This window comes from Amblyomma mixtum, chromosome 5 (genome assembly GCF_055824585.1).
Source record: "Amblyomma mixtum isolate Tamu chromosome 5, ASM5582458v1, whole genome shotgun sequence".
Lineage (NCBI taxonomy): Eukaryota > Metazoa > Arthropoda > Arachnida > Ixodida > Ixodidae > Amblyomma > Amblyomma mixtum.
The window spans coordinates 183201289-183228823 of record NC_143016.1 but is presented as its reverse complement, the minus strand read 5'-3'; the positions used below and the strand labels follow the sequence as shown (position 1 = coordinate 183228823).

At 48.2% G+C, this 27535-nt stretch overlaps 1 pseudogene; it reads right to left on the bottom strand.

Moving 5' to 3' along the window:
• Positions 1-26557, bottom strand: LOC149345023 (neprilysin-21-like; annotated as a pseudogene).
• Positions 26558-27535: the final 978 nt, after the last annotated feature.

Genomic DNA, 27535 nt, shown 5'->3' with positions numbered 1-27535 from the left:
TCAAAGCACTTCGCAACGCCTTAAGGAGTTCATGTAGGAACCGTTAGCGCAACCAAATGCCTTCACAAACTCTGGCGTGTTCATGAGAGGCACATTACAACGCAAGTCCATCGGGGAGTAAAACTTAACAACGTCGTCCTTGTCGCTGCTGCTTCGGATATACCTAAGATCCGAGAGCGGCCAGCACCACTTGTAGCAACTCGCGACGAAGAAGAGCTGGTCGGCGCTGAACTGCCGGCCACCAATGCTGGCCCCAGGCTGCGGTCCGAGGTTCTGGAAGGCCTGCAATGCTTTCGCCATACCGCCGCAGTCCGCGAAGTTCTCCGCTAGTGCTGTGTTTCCGAACGGGATCCCCGTGCCTGCGGAGGTCTCGTTGTACAGACGGCGGAGGCAACGGAGCCGTTCGCTAAAGTTCTCACGGGACTGCGGCGACCACCAGTCGTCACGCTCGCCAAGCTCGTTGTAGAGGCCGAAGTCCTCATCGAAGCTGTGAGTGATCTCGTGGCCGATAACATGGCCGAGACTGCCGTAATTCAGAGCCGCCGGCATGCCCTCAACCTGGAAGAAAGGTGCGAATATGATGGCCGGAGGAATGACTACGAAATGGTAGATGGGAACGTAGAAGGCGTTCACGAACACCATGGGAACGTCCCTCTTGACGGGGCTGAAGACGGGCTGCGACGCGTTGAGAAGTTTCAGCTGCGCTGCCGCCTTGGCCCGCTTCACCGCGAGCAGCATCTCCGGGTAGCGTTGGTACTTTTGTGCAGCGGGCAAGTAAGAGTGGTACTCGTCCAGCTGCGGGATTGCCGACAGATTCTCGGGGCGCCCCACAATCTTCTCCAGGTTGGATAGGCGGCGAAGCGCCCTTGCGCGCGTTAGCTCGTCGATCCAGTGCAGCGAGAGGAATGCCTGCCGCGTTGCGTTCGTGATGCGCGTCAACATGTCCTGCGCAGCGTCCACGTGCCCGCCAGGGAAGAACCAGCGCATGAACAGGTCTCCTGAGAGGAATGGCAGCTCCAGCACCGCGACGGTGAAGCAGTGTTGCAACGAGAGCATACGAGCCTGGAAAAGCCAGAAGTTCGTTCTTCGGTCATGTTACAGGTATACATATTCGGGCATTGTTAAGCGGAGCACGCTGTAATGTTTTCAGTGAGAATGATCTCTCCCAAGCAGAAATGGAGAAACGTTGTAATACGTTCTGAGCAGTTACAGTGACCACTACAAGCGTGCACTTTACATAGCTCCCAATTTTACCTAGCCAAAGCGCAAATAGCGTTGGGAAGCAATAACTTACTCCATTTGCATGTGCCCACAACTGCACAAGAAACATATTTAGCGTGGTCTGTAAAGTGGACATAAACACGAAAGCAAAACTAGGACATCAAAATATACATGCGTGGTGCGCCGTGCTCAGCTCTAAGCGCACGCCACAATTTCGTGTCTGCATGCAACACGGCAAATTATCAATGTCGCAAGGATATGCTACGTTTCCCGTTGTGTAACTTGCAGAAAAATCAGCGGGCTGTAATAAAAATGGTGTACACAGTCTATAGACTCTATTGCCTTCCTATATTATTTATTTTTGTCTATTCATAGCCTATAGGCAAAAGTATACTAAAAGCATTTGGCCATAAGTCTACAGATTGTCTATGGACTTTCTATGGCGTTTAAATTGCGTATAGACTAATCTATAGGATTTGTCTAAAGAGAGTCTATAGACTTTATAGAAGTCTATGGACTGTCTAAGAAAAATTGTAAGAGGAGACAAACAACACCAAGTAGTTTACGCAAGGCGAGGTTAAAGACTCAATTTGAAAGCATTTTACCCCAAAGACACCCAGAACCAGGCCTGCGGTAAGTGGTACCACAGCGAGAGCACCACGCGGAATACGGGACAGCGACGAGAAGAAACGTCCCTGTCCCATTTTCCGCGTGCTGTATTCGCTGCAATCATATAGGCACTAACACTGCTATATTCAGTAAAGTTTTGCCCATTGTTTAACCGGTGGGTATCCGGCGGCACAGCCGATGGAACCCTGCGCCTCCGACTAGGAAGCCAGTTGCTCAAAGAACTGGGGCACCGCCGTGGTATGCCAATTTTTTTGTTACCCAAGGGATACCCTGAGCTGTGAGGTACAGCGTAGTGAAAGTGAAACGAAATCATTCGAAGCATTTTGATTTCTTGGCGCGCAGTGAGCTAACACCGCACCAGTGATTTACTTTAAGCCTCTACGCAGTCACCTGGCCTAGGATAGAATTGTCTAAGTTGTCGTCTAGAGCCGAATGCTGCGCGAAGTAAGACGCTGCGAAGCGGGCATGTGCGATGAGCTAAAACCGCGGCAGTTATTGGGTAGCGGAGTTCCTTTCCACGAAACTGTCGATGGGTTTCAAATTTTGTCTCCGCCATTGGCCGGTGTCGCTGAGACTGGACATGTTCAGAAGTAAAGTGCAGTGCATATAGACTGGTTCATACCAGGAATACGAAGCAAGCGCTTCTAGTTCCCTTGGCAGCCCGTACGGCTGCATGACATTGAGCATTCAAAAATAGCGCGCTGACATCATCCGTGACGTAAGAAAGCGAATGACGGAGTGGCTGCAGAAGAGAACGTGATAGGCCGCTAGGTTTAGCAGAACTGGCTCGGAGCTGCCGTGAATGGCTGGTAATGCAAATACTATGAGACTACGCTACACCCCCGTTCAAGTTGTACTGGCTTTGAATGAACTCGCGGAAAAATTGTAAATCCAATTTTCTCAGAAATACGCGTCAATTCTTCTTCTGTTTCGGCCAAACATCAACATAACCAGAAAGATCCAAAGAATACATTGTTAATCATCACTTTCCCATTAATATTCCTCCCCGACTGTAGCCGGGCAAATGCAATCGCTGGCGCAGCATGAGAAGCACATTAACTCGTTTGGAAGACATGGAGCAAACTGACAGCCGTATGTCCTTACCAGCCCGGAGGCGTCTCCTCCCGGCGCGTGCGCTTCACTGAGCGCTGGCGAAGCTGCGGGACCCAGGGCTCGGGCGAGCATGAGCGCCGCATACGCGCGCAGTGTCACCGATTCACGCTCCGCCCACAACAGTCGCCCCAGGAGCCGCAGGTGGGGACCCTGCGTCACCACGATCTCGTCCTCAGGAGACATGAGCTGGAAACGGGGTTCCAGCACGTGGTTCACGGCGTCCATGAGGACGTGGCCCGGGAAGAACTCGCTGGTGTGGTTACTGAGGTCAGCGAAGCGCACGAACGTCTCGGTGTAGTTGAGGCGGTCGGTAAACGAAGTACCCATGGCCACCGTCATCACCATATTGTCCAGTACTACTAGGCGCTCGACCAGGCGTGGATCCATGGGCCTACACGAACAAAGTAAAAAAAACTGTGCTATTCTGGAATGAATACGAGTATCAAATCATGGCTGTGTTTATAGTGAGCGCACTGCTCATCAAGAGCTGCGTCAGAGCGCCAGATTTGTTTTTCTAACCAGCCCCGGCAGCTGAGACGAGTTGGCGTACGGCTGCGGATCCCATGGTTGCGGGTTCGATCCCGGCCCCTGCAGCCGTATTTCAATGAAGGCGGAACACAAAAAACGCCCGTGAGCTGAGCGATGATAGCGCACGTTAGATTCCAGACACCCTAAATTAACCCATTGCCCTCGACTTCGGCATCCCACGTGACTCAGTGTCGCTTTTGGAAGATAAACTGTACATTCCAATACCTTATTTTGTTTTTATATAACTTTTAATTCGCACAACTGCGGCGACCGGCACTGCACCTTACCGTAATGCCACTTGGTGCTGCCTGCCAGCAACCTTTTCGATTATGTTCGGTAAATAGCTGTAGGCTGTGGGCGCAACGTTTACGCACGTTAATGATGTGCGCTGCGGTATACGTCCTCCTGACTCGCGATAGAACTGGCAATTTTGTCGTACTATGCAGTCAAACTGTCGCACAAAATTTTCGCTGCTGTGTTTTCTCTGCAAGACAACAGGCTGCACAGTGACAATAGCAATCCTTGAGGCTACGGAGATTGAAGCTGTTCGCCACGTCGGATGACGTTTTATCTCCCATACCGTGCATAGGCATATCTGCAGTAAACCTCTGTAAGTCTTGAAGACAATGCCTGAATTATAGCCTGCCCATCAACAGCCTCTTTGCTTCACTTTCAGTTTCTTCTTGCGTGCAATATTTAAGATTGCGTGGTGAAGTAAATTACCTGCAAGCATTCGCATATGTGCTCGTTCCCAAGCCTGCTCACATGAGCACAATTCGGCGCCAGTCACCAGAGCATACTGATGTTGCAGTTACGCATTTAATGGAAAGGCTGTAAAAATGATTGGATATTTTTACAGTTTTTTCAAACTGTCACGCACCGCTGACCAAAACCACCAGCGCCGGAAGTGATCCTGGATTTTGTCACCTACAATGTTCCTCTCTGAATAGGAAATTCATTTTGGCGAACACATTGCTAACTGGGGTTGGATTTCGTGCAACGCCCATGCACCTGGAGTCATGTAACGCAAAGAGCCCCATCCTAGCACAAGCTTTCAAGGGCCTGTCGATGTCAAGCGGTCTCGCCGTGGCATCTCGCGGCGGCCGCGGAGTCTGCGGAGCCATTGATTTCAATTCCGAAACTTAATGGGTATAAATTTCCCATAAACTTTGGACGGGAAAGCTGCATTGACATTTCAAAAGTCGGGCTTTATATTTTAAATTGGGGAACTTCAATTAATTATTATTCTTATAAACTTTTTACGTAAAGGTGCACTGACTGCTTAAATCTCGTACATCGGACCATACAACGAGACCAGCCAAATCAGCGCACTATCAGACAAGTTGGCAAAGCACGCAGCGAGGTCCAATGAGACGCAGTGTTGTGGCGATTCATTTGTGCCGTCATGGCAGAAAAGAGAATATTATTCATTTTATCTTCCCACTTCTGATGCATATTTAGCACAACTCCTCATTTATACATGCGCTTGCTGTTGCGACTAACATTTTGGTGCAATTACTCGCAATACATGACCGGTGACAACTGCTGCTGCGCAGTACACTGGAACAAAGGACAGCGACTTTGAGATTTTTCCCTGGCCGTTGCATATGTAGAAAAATGTACAGGTTCTTGAACGACAAAGATTTATGGAAATATTTATCCTCAACTTGCTCATTTCATGGCCTTTACGTTTTTCATATCAGCGGCATGCACTGCTTTGCTGGTTTCGGACTGATATAGTTCTATTATTCATGTGATATTTTATTTACTAAATAAATACTTAAACACATGGAAGCATTGGTATGTTATGTCTGCCACGATTTTTAAGACATACGAATACATTCTTTTATTTAAAAAAAAGATACATATTTTACTTGTCTAGACAGTGCATAGTGTTAACAACTAATACCCGATGGCATTGTCAACGGCAATGCAGTTATTATTCTTGCGTTTGATCCCTCCACAAATTCTATGAGGGGGCCGCGCTGCAAGATGAGCCCCCCCCCCCCCCCCCGGTCGAAATACCTGGCTACGCCACCGGTCACAACGTATTGCTATCTCTCTAGACCAAATATTAATTTAACTGGCCCCTGCCATACTGGGCAGGCCGCTGACAGTGCGGTAGGCCAGGCTGCCATATGCCGCGGTGGGCTGGTTCGATGACGTCACAAGGTCACGTGACCTCTGTCGACCAAACCGCAAATTACTTCACAGAAATCTTCTTCAGGGGGTACGGGGAATTGAACCCAGAGACATTCAGGCTTCGAGGAGAGCACCGAACCCATTGGCGAGAAAACCGCGTTGCTTTTGGCGAACGAATGTGATTACAGTTCACGGGTTGCCTTACGAGTCTGTGCTAATGATCTGAATAGAAACAGCGCATTAGACGGGACCAAAAAGAGAGAACGCACAGACACAGGCGCTGTGTCTGTGTGTCCCGTCCGCTTGGTCTCGTCTAATGCACTGTTTCTATTCAAATGATGTACCAACGAGCACGGCTTATTCCTCTCTTGGGTCTATTCTAATGAGTAGGTGTGTCATTAGAAACGAATAGAAAAAAATGTATACATAAAAAAGGGAATAAAATAATGAAACAATGATTTCTTATTCAAAACACATAAGTTGTCTTACCTGCCCTTCGTAATTTTCTTATCTGTTCAGGAGACAGTGCACTGACGTGCAATACCAGCATGCGCGCCCCATAGGTCGCAATTTCAATTAGGCAAGAGATGCAAAATGTTACAAGGCAACAGCGTGCTCTGTTGACTTTTGTCCGGGTAGCACATACCGATAAGGATTCCGATGGCGGCGTTGTCTAGCCTCAGAGATCCTAGCCCAAAAATCTGCCTCTACGCACTCTTCTTTGCTTGAGAAAACGTCGAAGGGGGAGGGGGGCGACATCTGTATTTTGGTCGTGTTACGCGTTTAGATAGAACGCTTCTACCGTGCTCACTCCTGACTGAGTATCGGTACAATTAAACTCACACTAGCTGAAGCTTGAAACTTTGCTTGAACTTTGTTACGGTAGCAGCCACTTTCTCATTACTGCTGAATACTACATTTAGCTATATCTTAGGACCCTTAAAGACCCTTAAAGACCAGCCGTTATCTTGCGAAGGCAAGATAACCGCTTATTCTTAAGGGTAACGGAGCGGATTCCAAGAGGAGGCAAACATAGCAGGGGACGGCAGAAAGTTACGTGGGCGGATGAGATTAAGTTCGCGGGGATACAGTGGCCGCAACTCACAAAGGACAGGCTTAATTGGAGAGACATGGGAGAGGCCTTTGCCCTGCAGTGGGTGTAGTAAGGCTGATGATGATGATGATGATATCCTAGGACTGGAGAGGATATGGAGAAGTTCAGAAGGGAGAACATATGACCCCTTATTATTAACAGTGGATTCGCCTGATCGCTGCTCCTCACCTGCCTAATCACCATGACATCGCCTTCGTTAGCATGATGACTTATCTAACACCCCGGCTAGGCTGGCCAGAATCAGTAAAGATCTTGCGTTAAAGGCTACGGGGTTCAGCTTCCAAGGGCGGCCTGTACGCATAGCGCGATTCGCATCACCCATGGCAGAGTCACAGACTAAGCTACCACCCGGCTTATTCAGTCTCCAAGTGGTCTCACCTCTTGGAGAGTACGGCGGCAGTGTGCACGAAGAAGGCGCCCAGGGTTCCCGCGTGGATGAGTGATTTTCGCACGAGTGACCACTGGGCGAGCAGCTGCATGTCGATCCCCAGGCGGAGCGTGTAGTATCCGGGCCTCTTGAGGTACACGGCCGGCTCCAGGGAGAACAGCACGTGGATGCCCCGCACCAGGCTCAGCTCCACTAGGCGCTGCACCAGGGAGCCGCTGGGATTCTCGACGGGCGGCCACGAAAGCTCGTGCTCGGCCATCACCTCCCTGACAAGATCTGCGTCCAAAGGAACGCGTATGAAGAGAACCTCCCGTACTATCTTCCCTATTTCACACATCTGATTTTCGAATGTGGGTGAGAAATTGAGAGCAGATGCCTGGATTCGAACTTCCTCAAACTGTATTCAACGAGTCATAGTAAGTAGTAGTGCATGTGCATACAACGCTATCCTCTCAAGTGTCTACTTCAGCTTGACAAACAATTGTCATTGAGGAAACGGCGTGTCACGCTCTTGGTAAAGTACGCATGTTCGGAAAATAGGTGCCGTCGACCAGACGAAAAACCACATCTCGAAATCTTCAGAAATGTTGTTGATAGAAATACAAAAGGCCTACAGAGCTACCAGGCGTCAATCCGAATTTTTTTTCTTCTTCCGTTCTGACCCTGACGTCGCCACCCCTTTCTCTCTCCCACTAGGCCCTCGTTACCATCTCAGTCGACAGTGAATGCTGAGTGGCTATCGAAAATATTGAACTGAAACCAGCACGTCAGTCTGCTCAGAACGGAAATGAGCTTCTAGCATATATAAACACCTAGCATTAGAACCCCAGCATTGGAAATGCCTGACCCTCCGAAGCCTTGGTTGGCAGGCGGCGAAATGGAGAATGGTATCCTCCCTTTCACTTTTAGGAAATAGGAGTAAGAGTGAAAGTACGGATGGATGATTCCGAAAGGGTCGGAGCAGCCGGGTGGCCGGTGGAGGAGAGTCGAAGGGGGCTACGATGTGTCACATGGTGAATGACGGACTGGATCACGCCACCCGCCCGCATGGTCTGAACCCAATATTGACAGCATCTGCCCTGGACGGAGTGAACACTTGCTAACAGCATACTCTCCGCATCAATCGCATTCGTCGTCTAATTTTATAACTCCGGTTTTAAAATAAAGGCGATGCGTGCTCGAAGCACGCAATGGTCCCTTGTTAGCAAGGGGAAAATACTACCCACACAAGACAAAAGCGTCAAGAAGATCAATATTTAGAGCTGCTGTGCGGTTGCTACGCCAGGAAGCCGGCGGCTTTCTGACTGAATGCAGAATAGGATAACTACAGGGAATCCATCCGCTAACACACTGTTTGAAACTCATTCGCCAACTCAAGCAATGAGCCGACTACAGTACAACCAACCGGAGAAAACTGTTGCGCCTTTAATTTCAAAGTGGTAGCTCTTCTTATCTCTTTTCTCAGGATTGAACCGTTCTCGTCGGCACCATCTTCATAGCACTGCGGACCCGCATGATGCCTCTCCAGAGCACCGTGCGGTGGGTGAACCCGCCAGTAAAAATGCATCTGACTTATGACCCCAGTGCCTGCCGCAATAAGAGGCGGATGCGCTAACTCCTTACCCTGCCACCACCCTCTCCCTTGGCTTGCTGACCACGCCGTTGCATGTTCTTTTGTGGATGGGTGCGGTGTGCCGACCGGCAAGTAACAAAACATAGTTCGGCATGCCTCCACTTCATGAGGACGAAAACGCATTGCTTTTCTCCGTAGGGCGATTGCGCGCGTATCGTATTCTGCTCGTAGCAGTTGCACCTCTGCTTTCACTATTTGTGATAAAACATTGCAGACTGTGATTCCTATCACTAGACACAAGGCTAACACAGTCTGAGTACTTTGCAATGAAAAGGTGAGCGTACAAGCGCCACTGCAAAGTGTCAGTTTTCGGCAGCTCTCGTGCCGCTTAAATTAACAATCCCTATGCTTTATAGAAGAAAAGAAGACAATCTATAAAATCGACTTCAAATTGGTGAAAGACAGGCCTGAACTACCACTTCTATTGTATCGCGGGATCCCTACGTGTTTGAAAAATACCAGTTAAAAACTCTATATTGTGTGTGAGTGCCATTTCGCACAGTAGTGCACCCTACAGGCCCGCACAATCGCCATCGAATTCTAGGTCACGTTTTTCGACCGTGCAGATCGTTTTGTAAAGCAGGCTGTGTAGCGCAAACGTTTCATCACTGAAACCACGAGGCTCTCGTTACTTTATTTCCAAGCTCAAACTTTGGATGACTTCGCGACATGTTGCTTCCGGCACCTCCTCTGACTCCTGCGGTGTGAACGGAGAAGGGCGGCTGTGACGTTGGCTGTGCGTTTCCAGCAGCTCAAGCCTCCGTCTTCACTTCATCGCATGTGAAAAGCACACAAAGCTAACATACAAACTGCTTCCCTATCTCCATTTCATTCACGGTCGACGTCAACTTACCACCAGCTTTTCACCCCCCGCCCCCAACTTCGCAAGGGAAAGTGTGAGCAAAAAGAGAAAACATATCTTCGAGCCCGTAGTGGAAGGCACGAGCGCGTTTTTTTATTTCAGTGTATCCATGTTCAAAATTATTCCAAAAAAAATTGAACTCGAACTCTCATCCCTGTCAACAACTGAGACTTCGCGTCGGTTTCTTTGCTGGCCTCATTAGCAGGAAAAGGTAATTTTCCGATGCGTATGACTTCGTTTTGCGTGTCCGGTCTAGCGTCTTTCTATATCGCGTCTTTCTAAATTTACACATTTCATGTCATGACACAGCGCTGCCACTAGCGATTTCTGTTTCGCATGAACATTCGTTTTGTACGAATATTAGCACGAGTGTTGGATTCGTATTCTCTTCGGTTCTTGCACTCTTCGTCTCGAATTTGATTTGTTTTTATGTACACGATGGTATTCGATTCGGTTGCAAAATGAACTATCTGCATTTGATTCTTCTTCGAATGTGCTATTTGCACACCCCTAGATAATATACTTATCGTAGCCGAGCTGCAAAAGACAGGTATTCGAAACTGAGCGGCCCTACCACTGCAATATACATGTCTTTCTCGACTCTCTTCCGACTGTCACCAAAGCCAAAGAAAGCACGCAGGAATGTTTCTCTTGTGTTTTATGTATGGTGTTAATCAATGGCAAAAGTAGCGGAACTATTTTATGAAATATTGATTATGAAGCAGAAACAAAATATTGGCTCCGGTTTAGCTCTGGTTAATCCTGGTAGAGTAGAAAGAGGGACTAACGTGCACAAAAGTGGTATACTCCATGCGGCATATGACGAGCATTTTGCGGCACTCTGCGGCAACTGCGGCATTTTGGCGAGCTATAGCACGAAACATTGAAACGAGCCAAGCGACATGCCTGCTGATAATAAAGGTCATGAATTGGCTGTCTCGATCCCAGATTCCGCATGTAGATGGAGTTGCAACGCTGTTTTCCGTTGCTCCGCTTCCCGCTGCTCCGCTTCCCGCTGCGGGGATATACCACTTTTGTCCCCGACAGTACATACCCCTGCTTACGCTTAGTCTTCCCTTGAAAGTAAGACACGACACAGCGTTCGGAGGCCGTGTGAGCGGATGCACTTCACATGCGCTCCGTAAACTTTACCCTTTACGACCAAATCACCTCATCCCAGTCGTCTGGAGCTAGTGTTATCAGTCTCCGCTTCGCGTCAGGAACCTGGCCATACCAGCCTCTCCCCGTTTGGAATAGCACATCAAGACTGCAAGTCCATATCTTTTCCTCACAGCGCTGTGCTATGACGCTAAGCCTCGCCTCGTAGCAGCCACCGATACCGAACGCCGCTAGAGACGCAGCTTGTCGCTCGGACCACCGGCGCGTCGGCGCCTGGACGGTGGCATGGAACTCATTGTAGTAGAGGGAGAGGACATATCGCTCTCGGAACTGACCTCTACCGAGACGGCGAGGCCCGCGGCGTGCGCACCATCTCCATGCTCTGACGTCACTCCGTGCATGCGCACAGCTGACGAGGCGGGCGGAGTCTCCTCCGCCGTCGGCGCAGCGGCTAGACACGCGGCGCGCACCCCAGCTGCATGCTCTGACGTCCCTCCGCGCATGCGCACAGCTGGTGGAGCGTGGTGTCACGGCTCAGCGCGCAGCCACGCTGACCTCGCGAAGCGGCTGGCGTAGAGCATGTAGCTCTCGCTACAAAACAATTCTATGCCAGCGAAAGTTTCCGAACCCATTACCTAAGACGCTTCACCGGAAATAAACTCTGGAGCACTCGAAAATAAATGATGCGAGCCGCCTTTACGCTGACGCAGCAATGGCGCGAGGAAGAAAGCGCGAGCCTTGTTTTCGCCTTCGATGCCAACGCCACGTCCCACAAAAAGGCCTGCGCTCACCTTGCCGTTTCGCACACCTACACAATCTAAGAACCACACCGGTAGTTAGGTCTTTGCTGAACTTTCTACCCTTTGCGTAGGCGTCCACAGCACCACCGGCGGACAGGCACGGGTAAAACTACACCTTGAGGCATACAACAGGGACACAACTCGCTATTTCGGAGCCAAGCATCTCCCGAACCACCGAATGGCTATCGGGTACGAGAGGCCGAGAAAACGAACCGCCTTGTCAATGCAGGTTGCCTTTCGGGCCGCTGCCGCATTTGTGAGTGCAGGTATCCTTGTTTGCAAGCGTACCCAAGTTGACTATCCAAAATAGTTCCATAGCTGAGGGGTGGCTCGTTACAGCACATATGATGCCATGCGTACTACTCGCTACCACTTCCAGAGATGAATACAACTTCAAAACCGGCAAATATAGAAGTTATCGGACAAAATATATTGAATTTAGGACTTAAAGGTAATCGGTTAACTAGATTGCGGTTTCATAAAATTCTTAGGTAATTGCAATTCAGCTTGGATATCATCTAAGCTCGAACTCAGTAAGCTCGCGGTACGTTAATGACACACTTCAGGCCGCGACCACTAGGCCTCGTCACATATCGTCTAAAACCAACTTGCTTCTGCTGGCATCACAAAGAATAGAAGGGTTCAATGAAAGATCCAGTGCCAGACATGCCTATGTGGTCTCGTCCACTGAAGGCCTGCTGGAAACATCGCTGCATAAGGTGTAGGTAGCGCTTGTGCGATACGCCCAGCCCTTCACGCTCGTCGTCAAAGTCTGTCAGCAGCAGCTTCTTGAAGAAGGACAGGTATACGCTGATCATCAGCTGGAGGAAGCCACTTTTGGGTGAAAGCGTCTATGAAAAGATGGGAGGAACAAAAAAGCGTGAATCGGTAAGGGCAGAGAACGTCCGGTGTTCCACGTGAGTCAGAAATGGCCACCCATGCAGAGAAGGCACCCTAATTCGAGTTTGCCTCGACTGCACAACACTAGGACAATGGTGGAGCTAAATGTGGGTGCTCACTGTGAGCAATGTTAATCAACCCTGACGGGAAGCTGTTATATTTTACCTTTGGTTATGAGGCATAGGCGCCAGAGAACTTGCAGGGCTATGCAAAAGTCAAGTAGTGATCTAGAAAATTCCAGACTGCGCTCTGGAATTCTGTCCTGTAGGCCTTGGATTAGCATTATTTTTTGTTCTGTGTGTGACAGTGCGCGGGTGCTAGAGCGAGTTTGTCTTATGCCGATAACATATTGTATTTGCTAGATAAGAAAGACAAACACATTTACTGAGGTAGTTATCCGGTAGAAAAGCAATCTTCCAATGACCTACTCTCTGAAACAAGCATTACACTAAACAAGCCCGCAGTATTCGAGTGTTTTATGCCTTGAAAGCGTGCGCCTCTATTCGGGCGTGCGCCGAAATCAGCGCTGTAGGAATACCGGCGTAAACGTGCGAACCACAGTCTCATTCCTTTCGTATTCTGCGATGTCGCATACCATGCGCTACAATCTTGTGGAACCGCCCTATTAAACGATCTCTCTACCACTGAGTCAGTGTTCATAAAAAACTTTATTTTCCAGGAATCTTTGCCTATTGCACCGAAACCCACCTTTTATTCACACACTACTATACCTGAAGACGCAAAATTATTTACCTTTAAATTTTTTTCACGTTTTCAAAACAGTCACTGATACGTGGATGCATATGCATATGCTTTGTGCTACAGCTGAACGAAAAGAAGATCAATTTTACTAAAACACGTAATCAACTTTTTGTTGTTGCTTTTAAGGTGCGCGATAAACTGCGACACTGAAAGCCATCAGCGTCCAACGCGAGCCCTGTTATTTAATATACAGGACAGCCTTTGTGATTCCTAATCTCAAGCGTCAAAAATACTCTTTTTTAAGCACCTTGAGTTGGCTTTGCCGTGTTCCGCACCTATAAAAAGGCGTCGGTGCCCATAGTTCATCGCCGAAATCTATCTTCTTTTCCTAATACCAAACAGAAATTGCTTTTATGCATTAAAAATGTGAGGGGCGCCATTTTTACTATGTGCAACACCAGAACGGCCAACTTTACGAGGTTTCAAAGCGAATTTTTTTAGTTTCGCGATTTCGAGCCACAACGCGATTCTGAACAATTAGGAACAGGGTTTGCATTCAGTGCAGGGGGGCCTCTGATTTCATAATATAATCTGTGCACAAAACAAAAAATATATTAATATTTCATCAAAGAATTGATGTCAAATATGCCACCTTTAATTGCTCTCCATAACATTGATGTCTGCTTTTGCTCTACAAAGTACCTACAAAGGCCCCTATCTACGTACTTCTGTTTAGACAGTAAATGTCTGCAAATGATAATGAAGTCACCTGGTATAATATATCTTCACTACTACACTAGGAAATATGTTTCAAATGCAGCGGCATATCTCCGGCTGAATCTCGCGAGACGGAGAATACACCGAATCATTGCCATGGTTAGCGTCGCCGGCATATGGTAACAGGAGGCCATTTCAGTTCATATCAGAAGTCAGTATAATTCTGCAGTGCCTTGTTTATAATCGCTAACTTCGCAGGGAGCATGTGGGTTCACTAAAGAATTCAATCGGTACCCTTTATCAATCGGCGCATTTGTCGGCAGCATTTTTCAAGCAAAATGACTGACACTGGGCTGAGCTGGGACCGCAGTATTTCATACTTTGTCATGTAGGAGAACACCATGTACTCCTGACATAGTGGGCCGATATATGCAGCAGAGAGCTTTGTATTCTTCAAAAACTAATTTTTTAGGTTACAGGTTTTAACATATAGGTGTCGAGTTTTATGTCAAGCACGACAGAGTTCGCAATAGCTTCTTGCAAAAAACAGCGCTAAAACGAAGGACAAAGAAAAGAGGACAACAGGACCGGCGTTGACTATCAACTGAAAGCTTTATTAGAAACAACGCGCACTATATACTCCATCGACTACCAAGAGCGCATGGCAACACCAAAAGCTACAATGATACATCAATCACCTGGATCAAGATACTTTAGTTCACAGTCATGAACTATTACAGAGGGGATGGTCACGCACGAGTCACTGTTTTTTTTTTGGATATGAAAGGCTTCACTGATTTCCCGTGTTAGTTTATCTTTGTGCTTGTACAGTATCTTAGTTTCATTAAAAATGGGGGTACATGATATTTCAGATGAATCAAGTTGGTTATTCTGGGAACAGTTATTGTAATGCAAGGCCAAGTTTGACGACGGAGCCCCTTTTAAAGAAGTGTTGTGGTCTCTTAAGCGGGTGTTCAAGCACCTTCCTGTTTGACCTATATAGGTCTTCCCGCACGTGAACGGCACTTGATACACAACCCCTTCAACACAAGGGACAAACCTCAGGTCATGCTTAATGTGGCAACCTCTTTTTTTGTTTTTCTTCGTTTCTTTTCCTCTTCCCTGGCCCTTCTATCTACAATGGCGCACAATTTGCCGAGCTTGTTTGGTGCAGAGAAAAGAACATCAATGCCATATCTGCCATTGCCATTGAAGCAATCAGGCAGCAGATATGGCATTGATGTTCTTTTTTCTGCACCAAACAAGCTCGGCAAATTGTGCGCCATTGTAGATAGAAGGGCCACGGAAGAGGAAAAGAAACGAAGAAAAACAAAAAGGTTGCCAGATTAAGCATGACCTGAGGTTTGTCCCTTGTGCTGAAGGGGTTGTGTATCAAGTGCCGTTCACATGCGGGAAGACCTATATACGTCAAACAGGAAGGTGCTTGAACACCCGCTTAAGGGACCACAACACTTCTTTAAAAGGGGCTCCGTCGTCAAACTTGGCCTTGCATTACAGAAACTGTTCTCAGAATAACCAACCTGATTCTTCTGAAAAATCATGTACCCACTTTTTTAATGCAACTAGGATACTGTACAAGCACAAAGGTAAACTAAACGGGAAATCAGTGAAGCCTTTCATATCCAAAAAAACTGACTCGTGCGTGAGCATCCCCTCTGTAATAGTTGATGACTGTGAACTAAAGTATCTTGATCCAGGTGATTGATGTATCATTGTAGCTTTTGGTGTTGCCATGCGCTCTTGGTTGTCGATGGAGTATATATTGCGTGTTGTTTCTAATAAAGCTTTCAGTTGATAGTCAGCGCCGGTCCTGTCGTCCTCTTTTTTTTCGTCCTTCGTCTTAGCGCTGTTTTTTCTAAGAAACATGTACGAACTAGGTCAACTCTCCGTTTTATCGAAATAGCTATTGATTTTATGAAGTGTCTGCTTTACGTAAGCAACATACACGTACCGCGTCAAAGAAGCAGGGTTTTTCTTTCAAAGAAATTGTTCACGAACCGGAAGTTCTATTTTCTCCTTCATTGATTAGATGCACAGTCGCACGTACATGGGAGTTTTCATTTCTCGCAAAATGTAGTTAACATTTTTTGTCCCTCAAGAGAGTGGCGTCTACTGCAGGCTACACTATCTGTTTTGTTAGGAGATGTTCCAGAACACTGTGTTTAGCACAGGGAGTGAGTACGACTATCAACAGTTTGAAGTTGCGGAATAGGCTGCAATATGTTGCAAAAAGTTGTTGCACTGCGACGCAAGAAGATGATTGCCTTCAGTGTGCTTCGATTACATGCAAACAGCTTTCAATTATACATGGTCTTTTCTGAAAGTAGTAGGAATCATTTTTTTAAACAAAATTTATTCAGGAGAATAGTACAAACGATTACAATTTTTCAAGGTAGCACCCTTCCGCACCTACACGCTGCTGCCAATGAGTTTTACAGTTTTCGTATGCCTCCAGGAACGCCTGGACCGGAATGCTGTTTAGCTGCCTCGTCACGGCCTGTTGAACCACCTCTACCGATCCGTGATGTTCCCCCTTGAGCGTCGATTTTATTGTGGGGAATAGAAAAAAGTCTGGCGGGGCCAAGTCGAGGCTGTAGGGGGGCTGAGGCAGCGTTGCCGCCATTTGCTGGGCAAAAACTCGGGGTCCCCATTCACATGATGAATAAGATCCTACCGGTTAGCCTTTTCCTCCTCTGACAACACTCCCGGCACCAACTTCGCGCACGCTTTCCTCATGGATAAGTTTTCTGTCACGATCTCAAAAACTTGGGTTTGAGAATGCTCACATCATCAGCAATCATTCTGATACTTATTCTACGATCACTGTTAAGTAAATGTTTCACCCGCTACACATCTTCGTTGGTCTTGCTGGTCGAAGGGCGTCTGGAGCGGTCGTCTTCCTCCACTCTTTCCTTACCTTCTCATAACAGCTTGTGCCACTCACAAAACACCTGATCTACCCATGGAAGCGTCACCGTAGGCCTCCTTAATCATGTTGTGAGTCTCTTTGCTCGTTTTACCAAGATTTACTCAAAATTTGATCGCGTATTGCTGATCCAGTAAACGCTCGATGATTCTGCGTGCCGAGACGTTTCGACAGGGGTTCACAGTACAAGCGCACTCCTCTCTTCAACGGCCGAGAGCCGACTGCCGATTTTCCCCAGCATTCCCAATATCCCCCTTCAACGATCCTGCACGCGCAGACCACCTCTCGCCCATCCGTTCGCCCAGAAAAAAACCAGTCCTACTACTTTCAGAACAGACCCTGTATTAAGCACACGGCGGGTAACCCATGCCGCCAAAACTAAAGCAGATGCCAGGAATGCGTTTCACTCACACAACCATCTGCTTTTCATATGCTGGCAAAATACACGTCCACTAACTCCGACCATTGCATTTTTTTGGAACTTGCACTGGTTACACGAACCAAATGTCTTAATCTCTCGTCTTGCTTGTCCTTGCAAGAAAAGTGTACAAACCCGTCGCGTTTCACTGTGGCGCAGTCGACCGATCTTGGCCGCAAAGTCTAATACCAAGGCGACCACAATATCTGCTTTCAGGCGCAGCTATTTTCACAAACTCACGGGCCAGCTCTTGTCCTTGCCGCAGACAAACATGTAGAAGTCGTCGCAGGGCTGCCTTTTCAGGTCCAGAGAGCTGCTGATGTCGGCTACCCAGTCGATGCAGTGTGGCTGCCAGCAACCAACTAAGGCCCTGCAGCACCGAAAGTCCGAGCAAAATGAACCTTCAGAGTGAACAGCTTGTGTCCGCAACTGGCGCTTGATTGCACATCTGCACATCGGAAATTACATTTTATTGCCGAACTTCTGCAGCAAGTTACATCGACTGGAGCAGTAGCAGTATTTGTGAGAACGGAACAACACATGAAATCCTGCTGCGGTATAGAACGAAGAAGAAAAAAACGACTGAAGAAGAAAAAAACTGGAAAGAAAATAATGAGTACCGAGATAAAAGTTCACAAGGCTTCGGGCTTTCCCGCACAAACAATGAGCCGAGCATAGTGACAGTTTACGTACACCTGCGAGTTGCTACTTTACTAGCCAGCGTACTTCGCTGATTTTGAACATCGCCTCGGAAATCTGGCTCATAAACCTGAATACAAGATAGGTGGCTTACTTCAACAAAATAAGTTTTTTTTTGTACAGTCGGCCATATCCTCAATTATCGTTACTTCAATCAAAAGCTTATTAGTGACATTTAATAATAAGTTGTGCCCTATCTCTGTATGCTCACGTCTACACGTGCAGCGTGCATGTAGAAGCACAGAACGGAGGTGGAGTGGTATATATTTTGAGAAAACTGCTTGCGAGCAATTCAGTGTAGTCGCTGTTATTATTGTTATTGTAAGCACAGTGCGCGACCTTCGTCTTCACCTGTACATATTCGTCACCAACGAGCGCCCGTCATCGTCATCTGTACATACATGTACTCATCATCATCGCTCCTTTTCGTCTTGGGCGAGTGGCCGCAATTCTTGCGAGTGTGAATAAAGCTCACTGCGTCCTCTCTCACAAGTGGTGGAGGATGCTCTGGAACACTGCGTCCTTTCTTCCGCCACACTGCAGCTATACGTTCCGGATTCTACTTGCTCGGACCATCCCCCACAATGGCAACCGTCGACCGACATCCCACTGGCGCTGCCGCTGGGTCTTCTCCTGTCTCCGCAGGTGTGCTTCCTCCCGATTCTAATCGCTCGGCCGGCAGCAATGACTACATCACAACCGCTGCTACGCAATCCCCTGGACACCCCACGTTGACTATCACCACTCTTCGGTACGAGCCTCCGACCTTTGCGGCTCTTCGTGGCGACGGCATGGAGGACTGGCTCGACCAGTACAACCAAGTGAGTGCCTATAATCGTTAGGAGTTATCTATGAAGCTTCTCAACGCCTCCTTCTATCTCGCTGCCGTGGCCGAGGTTTCATTAGTGAACCAAAAACATGTCATGCCAGACTGGATGCACTTTGTCTGACAGATTCGACAAGCTTCTGGAACTACTTCAGCAAAATCCCGACATTTACAAAAAAAAGTTTGATACACGTGTTCAGCTGCCGGACGAACACTAGACGTCTTATATTGTAAATGCACTCGCCATGTGTCGCCGTGTCAGCAACACTATGTCCGAGCACGATCGAGTTCGCCATGTTCTTAAAGGACTCGAATCATTTGCTTTCAATACGCAAGCTGCTCAGAACTATAACACAGTCCAATACATCCGCACTACCTGTCACCGTCTAGACGACCTTCAGTCGGTACGCTTGCAAGAAACCTGGGGCCCCCCTTACACCCCCCCCCCCCCCCCGCCCCCAACCAGCCGAAGCGGTCTTACGCTCCCTCGCTCCTTCCATTACCCGACAGGAACTGCTCGGCTCCCATATACCACCAGTGGTGTCCCATCCGCACCCACTTTCGTCCTCACATTTGCGTGATCTCATCAAGGACTAGTTCGCTTCCGTCACTTGCCTCACTGCTCCGGACCCATCTGTATCCCGTTGCGTGCCGACATATGCATGCCCAGGTTGCTGCGACTCCTGCTGTTGCTATCTACCCTCCCCACCCGCTGCCTGACGACGCGACTCTCGCCTCCTCATACACGAGGCCCGCTATGTGTCCTGTTTTACGCCCGCCTCCTCCTCCTGCGGTGTGTTACTGCTCTGGGATTCGCTGCCACCTTGCCCGCGTCTGCTTCAGGCCCGACGTTTGCCACCAATGACCTGCGTCGCTCCTGGTACGGTGACTTCCGCCACGACGACACGTACGCTTCGTATGCTTATCGCCTGCTATTCGCCGCCAATGCACCTCCTCGCTCCTCCTCTCCGTCGACCTCCCGTGACCGCTAGTCCAACGTTCGGTCGACGCTTTGCCTCTCCCTGTCACCCTACCGCCGCTCCTTATCGCCTCTTCGTCCACGCTCTCAGACCACTAACCACACGGAATACTAAATTGTGCTGTTTAAGGAGGTAAAACTGCACCGCCCGCCAGCCTCTCAGTACCTCCTCTGCCGGCCTCAAACATGTTACCTGTTGCTATTGAAGGAACTATTGTAGAAACTTTGATACAGGCATTGCTATTTCCTCATTTGTTCTGTTCGGTGTTCTCATCTTCGAAAGGGGCGCACTCCTTATTGCGGTCCTTCTCTCCGTGCTTCTAATCAAGAATCGATGTATCCTTAAGGACGGTGTACAGTACGCGTCACTATCGACGGCATCCTGCATCACATCGAGTACGCTGGGCTTCCGTCCGTGCTTGTCCCCTTACCCTCGGCTGGTATTTCCTCCACTCTGCGCATGCTGTAGTCACAGGTTTTCATCCTACTGCACAAGTTACTAAATCCACCCTTCCTGCTGCTCCTGTCCTGCCTGTTCATCACTTTGTCACCACTACAGACCATGTACTTTAGCCCTGCTGCGAAGATGTCGTCTCAGTTGCTTTGGTCCACGTCAACGCTGTGGAAGTTTTCGTCACACCAAGCCCTCGTCTTGTCTGAAGGGGTAATTGACTCGCCGCGTCAGTGTTTAGCTTCACCGATAGGCCTTCACTTCTCGCTGGCTTTAACATAACATCATTGCCCATGCTGGTGTGCAAAGGCACTGGAATCGCTTCTGTGGCTACCGCTCAGCCTGACATGGTTTATTTTATTTATTTATTTAGTAAGGAACCCACAGCGCCGTGGCATTACAGTGGGGGGGGGACCATGTACAAAAAAGAAGCACACATGACACCTCCGCTCGCTCGTAGGCAGAGTTACAAGCATAAAGCGTTCGCCATGTACATCTCACTTCAAAAGAACACATCACAATCGCATCACATCATGAAAGAACGAAAGAACGCATCATTTCATGTCACACTCCCAACATCGCTCGGTAGTCTATTCCATTCTCTAATGGTTTTCGGAAAAAAAGGCATTTTAAACAATTCAGTTTTTGCCGTGAATTCGCGGACTTTAAAAACATGGTCAACACGGTTGGATCTATAAAAGGCTCCTGCACATACCTTTCGCGTTCAACCCGAACTGTTGAATAATAAACAGCATGAAATAGCTTCAGACGCAACATCTTTGGGCGCGTGTGAAGCAATTCCCAGTTGAGTGCATCCTTCTTACGCGATGGACTGTAACGAGCCCCGCGTGTGCCAGACACGAAACTGGAGGCCATGTTCTGCACCCTCTCCAACTTATCTTTATCTCTAGCAGTAGGCGGGTCCCAGACAGTGCACGCGTAGTCCAGAACCGACCTGACATAAGTCTTGAATAAAATGCACGACATGACAGTGGAACAGTGCTTGCATTTCGGCGAAGAAATCCCAAGTTTCTGCATGCTTTACCAGAGATATAATCGACGTGACGGCGCCAGCTCAAATCAGGAGTAAAATAAACGCCTAGATATTTAAATTCGAATACCTGTTCTAACATTGTGTTCCTAATAACATATGAACACACATCAGGGTTTTTCTTTCTTGTAAACTTCATATGGACAGTCTTGGACAAATTCAAACTCATATTCCATTTAACGCACCACTCTGAGATTCTGTTCAAATCTTCTTGGAACATTTCAACATCTCGGTCACTAGTGACAACACTATAAAGAACGCAGTCACCCGCAAATAACCGCATTTGAGATACTATTCCGTAACCAATGTCATTCACGTAGAGCAGGAACAATAGTGGTCCTAACACGGAGCCCTGGGGAACACCAGACACAACCTGCACTCTGAGACTAGGCGCCATTCATAACCACAAACTGCTGCCGTAAACATAGGTAATCTTTTACCCATGATATCACTTGAGGGCTAATATTGTAAAAAGACATTTTTTGAATTAGTAAGGAAAGCGTCACGGTATCAAAGGCCTTTTTAAAGTCCAAAAACATGCAGTCCACGCTAAGTCGCCTGTCCAGTGCCTAAGCCAGATTGTGCGCAAATTCAGTCAGCTGCGTAGTACACGATAGGCCCTCTCGAAAACCATGCTGACGAGATTAAACAATGAATGTGCGTCCATATGTGCTGCTATACTGGTGAACAAAATATGTTCGAGTGTCTTGCACGCAACTGAAGTTAGAGATACCGGTCTATAATTTGATACAGTGTTGCGAGGGCCAGATTTGTAGATTGGCACATTTGCAATTTTCCAGTCATCTGGAAGGCAGGATACTTCAAGCGATTTTTAAAAAATTATCTTTAAGTAGGGTGCAACCGACTCAGCACACAGTTTGTAGAATTTGTTTGGCAAGTCATCAGGACAACCAGCCTTAGCAATCTTCAGATTATGCAACTGAGACTGTATACCGTTGATGCTGATCACAACATCTTTCCTCTTCCCCATAAAGTTTCGATGTTTCCACCTATGCTTCTCCTCCTGCACGCATTTCAGCTACAATCAGCACCGATTTCATGCCGGCTTAAAAAGAAGAATTGCTTGCCGTCTTGAACAAGCATGCCGCGTCCTTCGATACCCAGTTTCGGCAAAGCCTCCGAAGCTACGACCGCATCCACACCGACGGTTCGAGCCTTGTTCGCCATCGCCCTTATCGTGTGTGTACTAGTGAGCACAAAGTTATTCAATAAAATGTAGCCGACATGCTCAAATGCCACATCATACGCAATTCCTTGAGTTCCTGGCCTTCACCTGTTGTGTTGGTGCAAAAGAAGGATGATTCAGTACGCTTTTGTGTAGATTATCATGCCGTGAATAAGATCACTCGAGAGGAGGTTTATCCACCTACTCAGATTAATGACACCCCGCGCTGTCTGCAAGGCAATTAAGTTTTTCTCATACTCTACCTAAGATCAGGATACTGCAAATACCCATGCATGAGGGCGATAAACAAAAGACAGCTTTCGCCACACCCGATGGCTTACACGACTTCAACGTTATGCGATTCCTCCTGTGCAATGCTTCAGATACGTTCAAAGGCATGATTCACAGCGTTCTCCACAACTTGAAATAGAACACTAGCCCCTGCTATTGGGACGGCATAGTCATTTTTCCAGGACTCTTTCTGAGCAACTTGCTCGCCCGGATGAAGCTTTGAGACCACTTTCCGATGCCGGCCTTCAGCTAATCACGAAGAAAAGTTGCTTTGCTTCCACTTCTATCAAAGTCCTAGGCCACATCGTAATTAAGAAGGGTGTGCAGCCTGACCCTGAAAAATGTGCTACCATTCTACAGTTTCCGCGCCCAACTCGCGTTAAAGACCTGTGTACTTTTCTACGCTTAGCGTCATACTTCCATCGCTTCTTCCGCAGTTTCACCTCGATCGTGGCCCTTTTGCATCAACTTCTTGGCGTCAGCGCGCCTTTTCTCTGGTTTGAAGCCTACGTGGCCGCCTTTACCGTCCTAAAACAGGTTCCCATATCTGATACGATGCTGGCCATTTTGATGACAACAGGCCAACAATTTTACAGATGGATTCCAGTGGACACGGTATTCGTGCTGTTCTTTTGCATCACCAGCACCGGTCTAGCAAGCAAGTGATTGCCTACGAAAGTCGCTGCCCAGAACTACGCGATCACAGAACAAGTGCGCCTCGCTGTTGTCTTAGCCGTTCAGAAATTTAGCCTCTATTTGTACGGCTGCCAGTTCACTGTCGTCACTGACCATCATGCCCTATGCTGGTTGTCGTCACAGAAGACCTTGTCCGGGCGCCTAGGACGGTGGATTCTATGCCTGCAGGAATTTGACTTTAGCTTCACCTGCAAATCGGGGGGGGGGGGGGGGGACACAATGACGCCGATGCGCTATCTCACTGCCCCTCGCTTCACCTTCACATACCTGCGTGATTGCCGCATTTCCATCCCTCCAATCTGCTCAATCAACTGCTATCTCGACCTTGACAGTCGCAAGCAATTATTTCATGCCGGCTCCCATGCTCGGCGATCTCGCCTCACCACGGCGCGCTGACCCTTGCTGTCGGACTCTCACGGATCGTCTGAGTGGCCTCCCGGCCTCGCTACGCGGCCTCCCTATGCTCGTCTACGTCACTGACCCAGCAGTTTCAAGCTGGTCGAAGACATCTGTCTTTGGCGCAATTATAGCGCCCTCGGTCACTCCTGGGTACCTCTCATACGGCGTCCTCTTGGCTATTTTGGAGGCATTTCACGACGACCATTGACCGGCCCCTTAGACTTCCAGAAAACGTATGAGTGCATGAGGCGTTGTTTCTTTTGGCCTGGCCTCATAACCTCTGTTGAAAATAAATTCTCTCTTGCATCTCTTGCCAACGCCGCAAACGGGCCACGTCTCCTACTGCGGACTTTCTACAATCTCTACCTTATCCTCTCTCCCCTTCGAAGTCATTGGAATTGACCTCTACGGTCCGTTAGCGCTAACTCCATCAGGCAACCGTTGGATTGTCGCCGCCATCGACCACTTAACCATATACACTGAAACGGCAACCGTTTCTTCTAGCTCTGCTTTTGAGATTGTCAGTTTCTTCCTGAATGCCATACTTCTGCGCCATGGAGACCCTCGTGTCCTTATCAGCGCGGCAAGCCATTCCTCTCCAACGTCCTTGCCGAAGCACTTCATGCTCCTAGAAATGTCCACAAAACGGCTTTCGCCTATCACCCCGAGGCCAATGGGCTCACAGAAAGCTTACATTGCACGCTCTCAGATATACTGTCCACGTATACCCAGTCCGCCCACACCTACTGGGACATCATGCTCCCTTTCGTTAGCCTTGCTTAAAACACTGCACTGCAATCAACAACCACTTTTTCCCCACTTTTGCTTGCGTATGGCTGCGCACCTAACCTCACTCGGTAAACATCTTGCATCTGTGCCCCCCCCCCCTCCCCAATGTTGTCGTAGGCCTTCGTGATATCTGTACAAAGACGGCTGTGAGGTGAGCGACGTGTCACTTCGTTGGCAAAGCGATCAAGACCATCCTCAGCTCCGTATCCTGGGCGGAAACCAACTTGGGCAGGCGAATATTTCTCATGATGGTCGAGCCGCCAGGAGATTCGAGTGGCAAGCACTTTTTCGTACAGTTTACATATGGCTGGGGTAAGAGAAATCGGTCGTAAGGCTCCAAGAGTTGTGGGTGATTTTAACCTCTTTCCTCTCAGCCCCCTCACACGAAGAATTTACTTAACGTCTTTCCTCCTGAAGGACCATTGCCCGCCTCAATACTGGCGCCTGCCAAGACTCTCCGAAAAGCACACTGTGACTTAACCCACCATGCTAAGACCCTTTTTCCTGGCGATGAAGCGTTGCTGTGGACTCCAGTGCGTACCCCCGGCTTGTGCGAAACATTCCTCAGCCGCTATATTCGTCCGTATACCGTTCTCGAATAAACGTCCCCTATGAGCAATCCCGTAGCCCCTGTCAGTCCTGTAATGACCGTCGTTTCCGAGGTGCAGAGATCGTCCATGTTTCGCACTTAAAACCCTTCGCCCGTCGCCCCACTTCGCGATAACCTGCAACCAGCCCAGTCGCTTTCCTTCGTGAGGGAAGGAAGTGTAAGCACAGTGCGAGACCTTCGTATTCACACGTACAGTCTTTGTCAAAAGTAACCAGGCTCCATGGTTTGCTTCTCGTTCGTATAACAGAGCCCGCACGGCTTCCCTACAGATCAAAAAGATCTTTGAAGGTGAGAACAAGGATTCTTCTTAGCATACAGAGATTTAGAGCTTGAGGGCTTGCATTATAGCTTTAATATACGACTGAGAAGAAAAACATGCAGCCTGGTTACTTTTGACGAAGTCTGCACATACTTGTATTCATCATCATCGCTCATCGTCGTTTTCGAGGGGGGGGGGGGGGGGCTGTCGCCATTCTTGTTAGTGTGAATTAAGCTCGCTCTGTGTTGTCTCACAGTATACCAAAAATGGGTATTCCACTTCCCAAACTAATACACCTATATTTATAGACGCTAAGTCTTATAGACTCTGACTTTAGCCGTGTACGAAAATGAATAATGACGACACAAGCCCGAATCAACAAGATGGCACAGTTATCACGCAGTGTTAGGCGTAGTTACTGTTATCAGCATACCACGAATAGGCATTGCATTACCTAAACTCACACAACTATATTTATAGACACTGAAGTCCTTAATGTGGACATTTCATCCCGGTAGCATAAAAAATATCGATGCTACAATATAATTGTAAAGCCTAGATCAACAATATGAGAACAATTATTGCGCAGTTTATGCACGATATTCTTTTTTCAAGCGAAAGCCTCATCGCATAGGACAAATTTAACTTAATGCTTTCGAAGTGCGTGTGTGCCTCTCACATGACATATGCTTTTACTAACACCAGGAACGAGACGTTCAACACTCTTTCGCATACCTAATCCAAAATATTGGAGCCCAAATAAATTAGCCGGCTTAGCTAATCGTAGCGGGAACGGCCCAGCAGCAGGCGAGCGTGCACGCGGTGGCGAGGGACACCATGCGGGCGTATTTGTTCCACGCAGGCTGGCGCCAATAGGGCACGGGGTACCGCTGTGTATGTGTCGCCTTGCGTCGCCTTCTCGGAGAGCCTGTGGCCATCGGTGTGTTGGTGACTGGGAAGAGGCCGCCGCTGAAACCTCGTTGGCAGCAACTGAACCGGGCGACCGGGGTGCCTCGGAGGCGTCAACCAATGGAGCTGCCTCCTCTTCTGGACCACTGCTGAGCATGGCGTACTCTGCGATGGTCATGTCAACCAATGAGACAGCACCTGGGAGCAACTAACTGCGCCTAATACTTGCTTCCTGACTAGTCGGTGCATTTGTAGAAGTTAGGCAAACACAGAACAGGCAAGCTAGCGAACACGACCGCCTCAGTGCCGTGTTTATTTTATTTACTCGTTAAACAGACAGATGTATTTCTGACCTGAAATTCTTGAGGAATTCAGGAAGCAATGACGCGTACCATCAAAGCGAAACCAAAATAACCCAGAGAGCTCGTCACTGTGTAGGACGGCCCTAATTCGCATTCCAGCCATACGCTGTAAAGATAAGTCACAATATTCGAATGCATGCGTGAAAGAAAAATCATCTTGTTTTCGTGACGTTCGCATTTTAGTGCTTGCTGATGATCAAAGAAAGGCTTGACTGCAGCATCACTTAGGATCGGTTCTGGGTCATATCCCGCCGGGATACGCGGCGGAGGAACCGTGCGCAATATGCATGCTTGCGAAATGAGACTTGGAGGGCTCCCTGAGGGTGCGCGAGTTCCTCACCTGGGCAGGAATGAGTAGCAACCAAAACCTTCACGCAGTAGGTCAAATCACTGAGAGGTTGACTGGCAGGCGATCGATGGATCCAAGCGTAGCACAGGACGATTCTTCTTCTCTTTCGATGCAGCGGTGACTATCCTCGTGACTGTGCTGCACGAGGAAGCTTTTTTCATGGGCCGATATGGTCGCGAGTACTACTGTCTGATTATGATTTCAGTGTTTCATTAATTGCATCTATACACGGATACATCACCTGATTATTTTTTTTATTTTAAATCTCGCACAAAATACCTGTCCACTGGCGCAACAGCAACACTGCGAACGTTGTAAGGCAGTTCTGTGATGGATAGCGGAAAAGAGAGGAAGAGAAGAAAAACGAGCCTGCGATATTTGAAGCAATAATTACCAGTTGTCACTAAGGCGACAACAACAATTACGAATATCGGCAGCAAGGAGA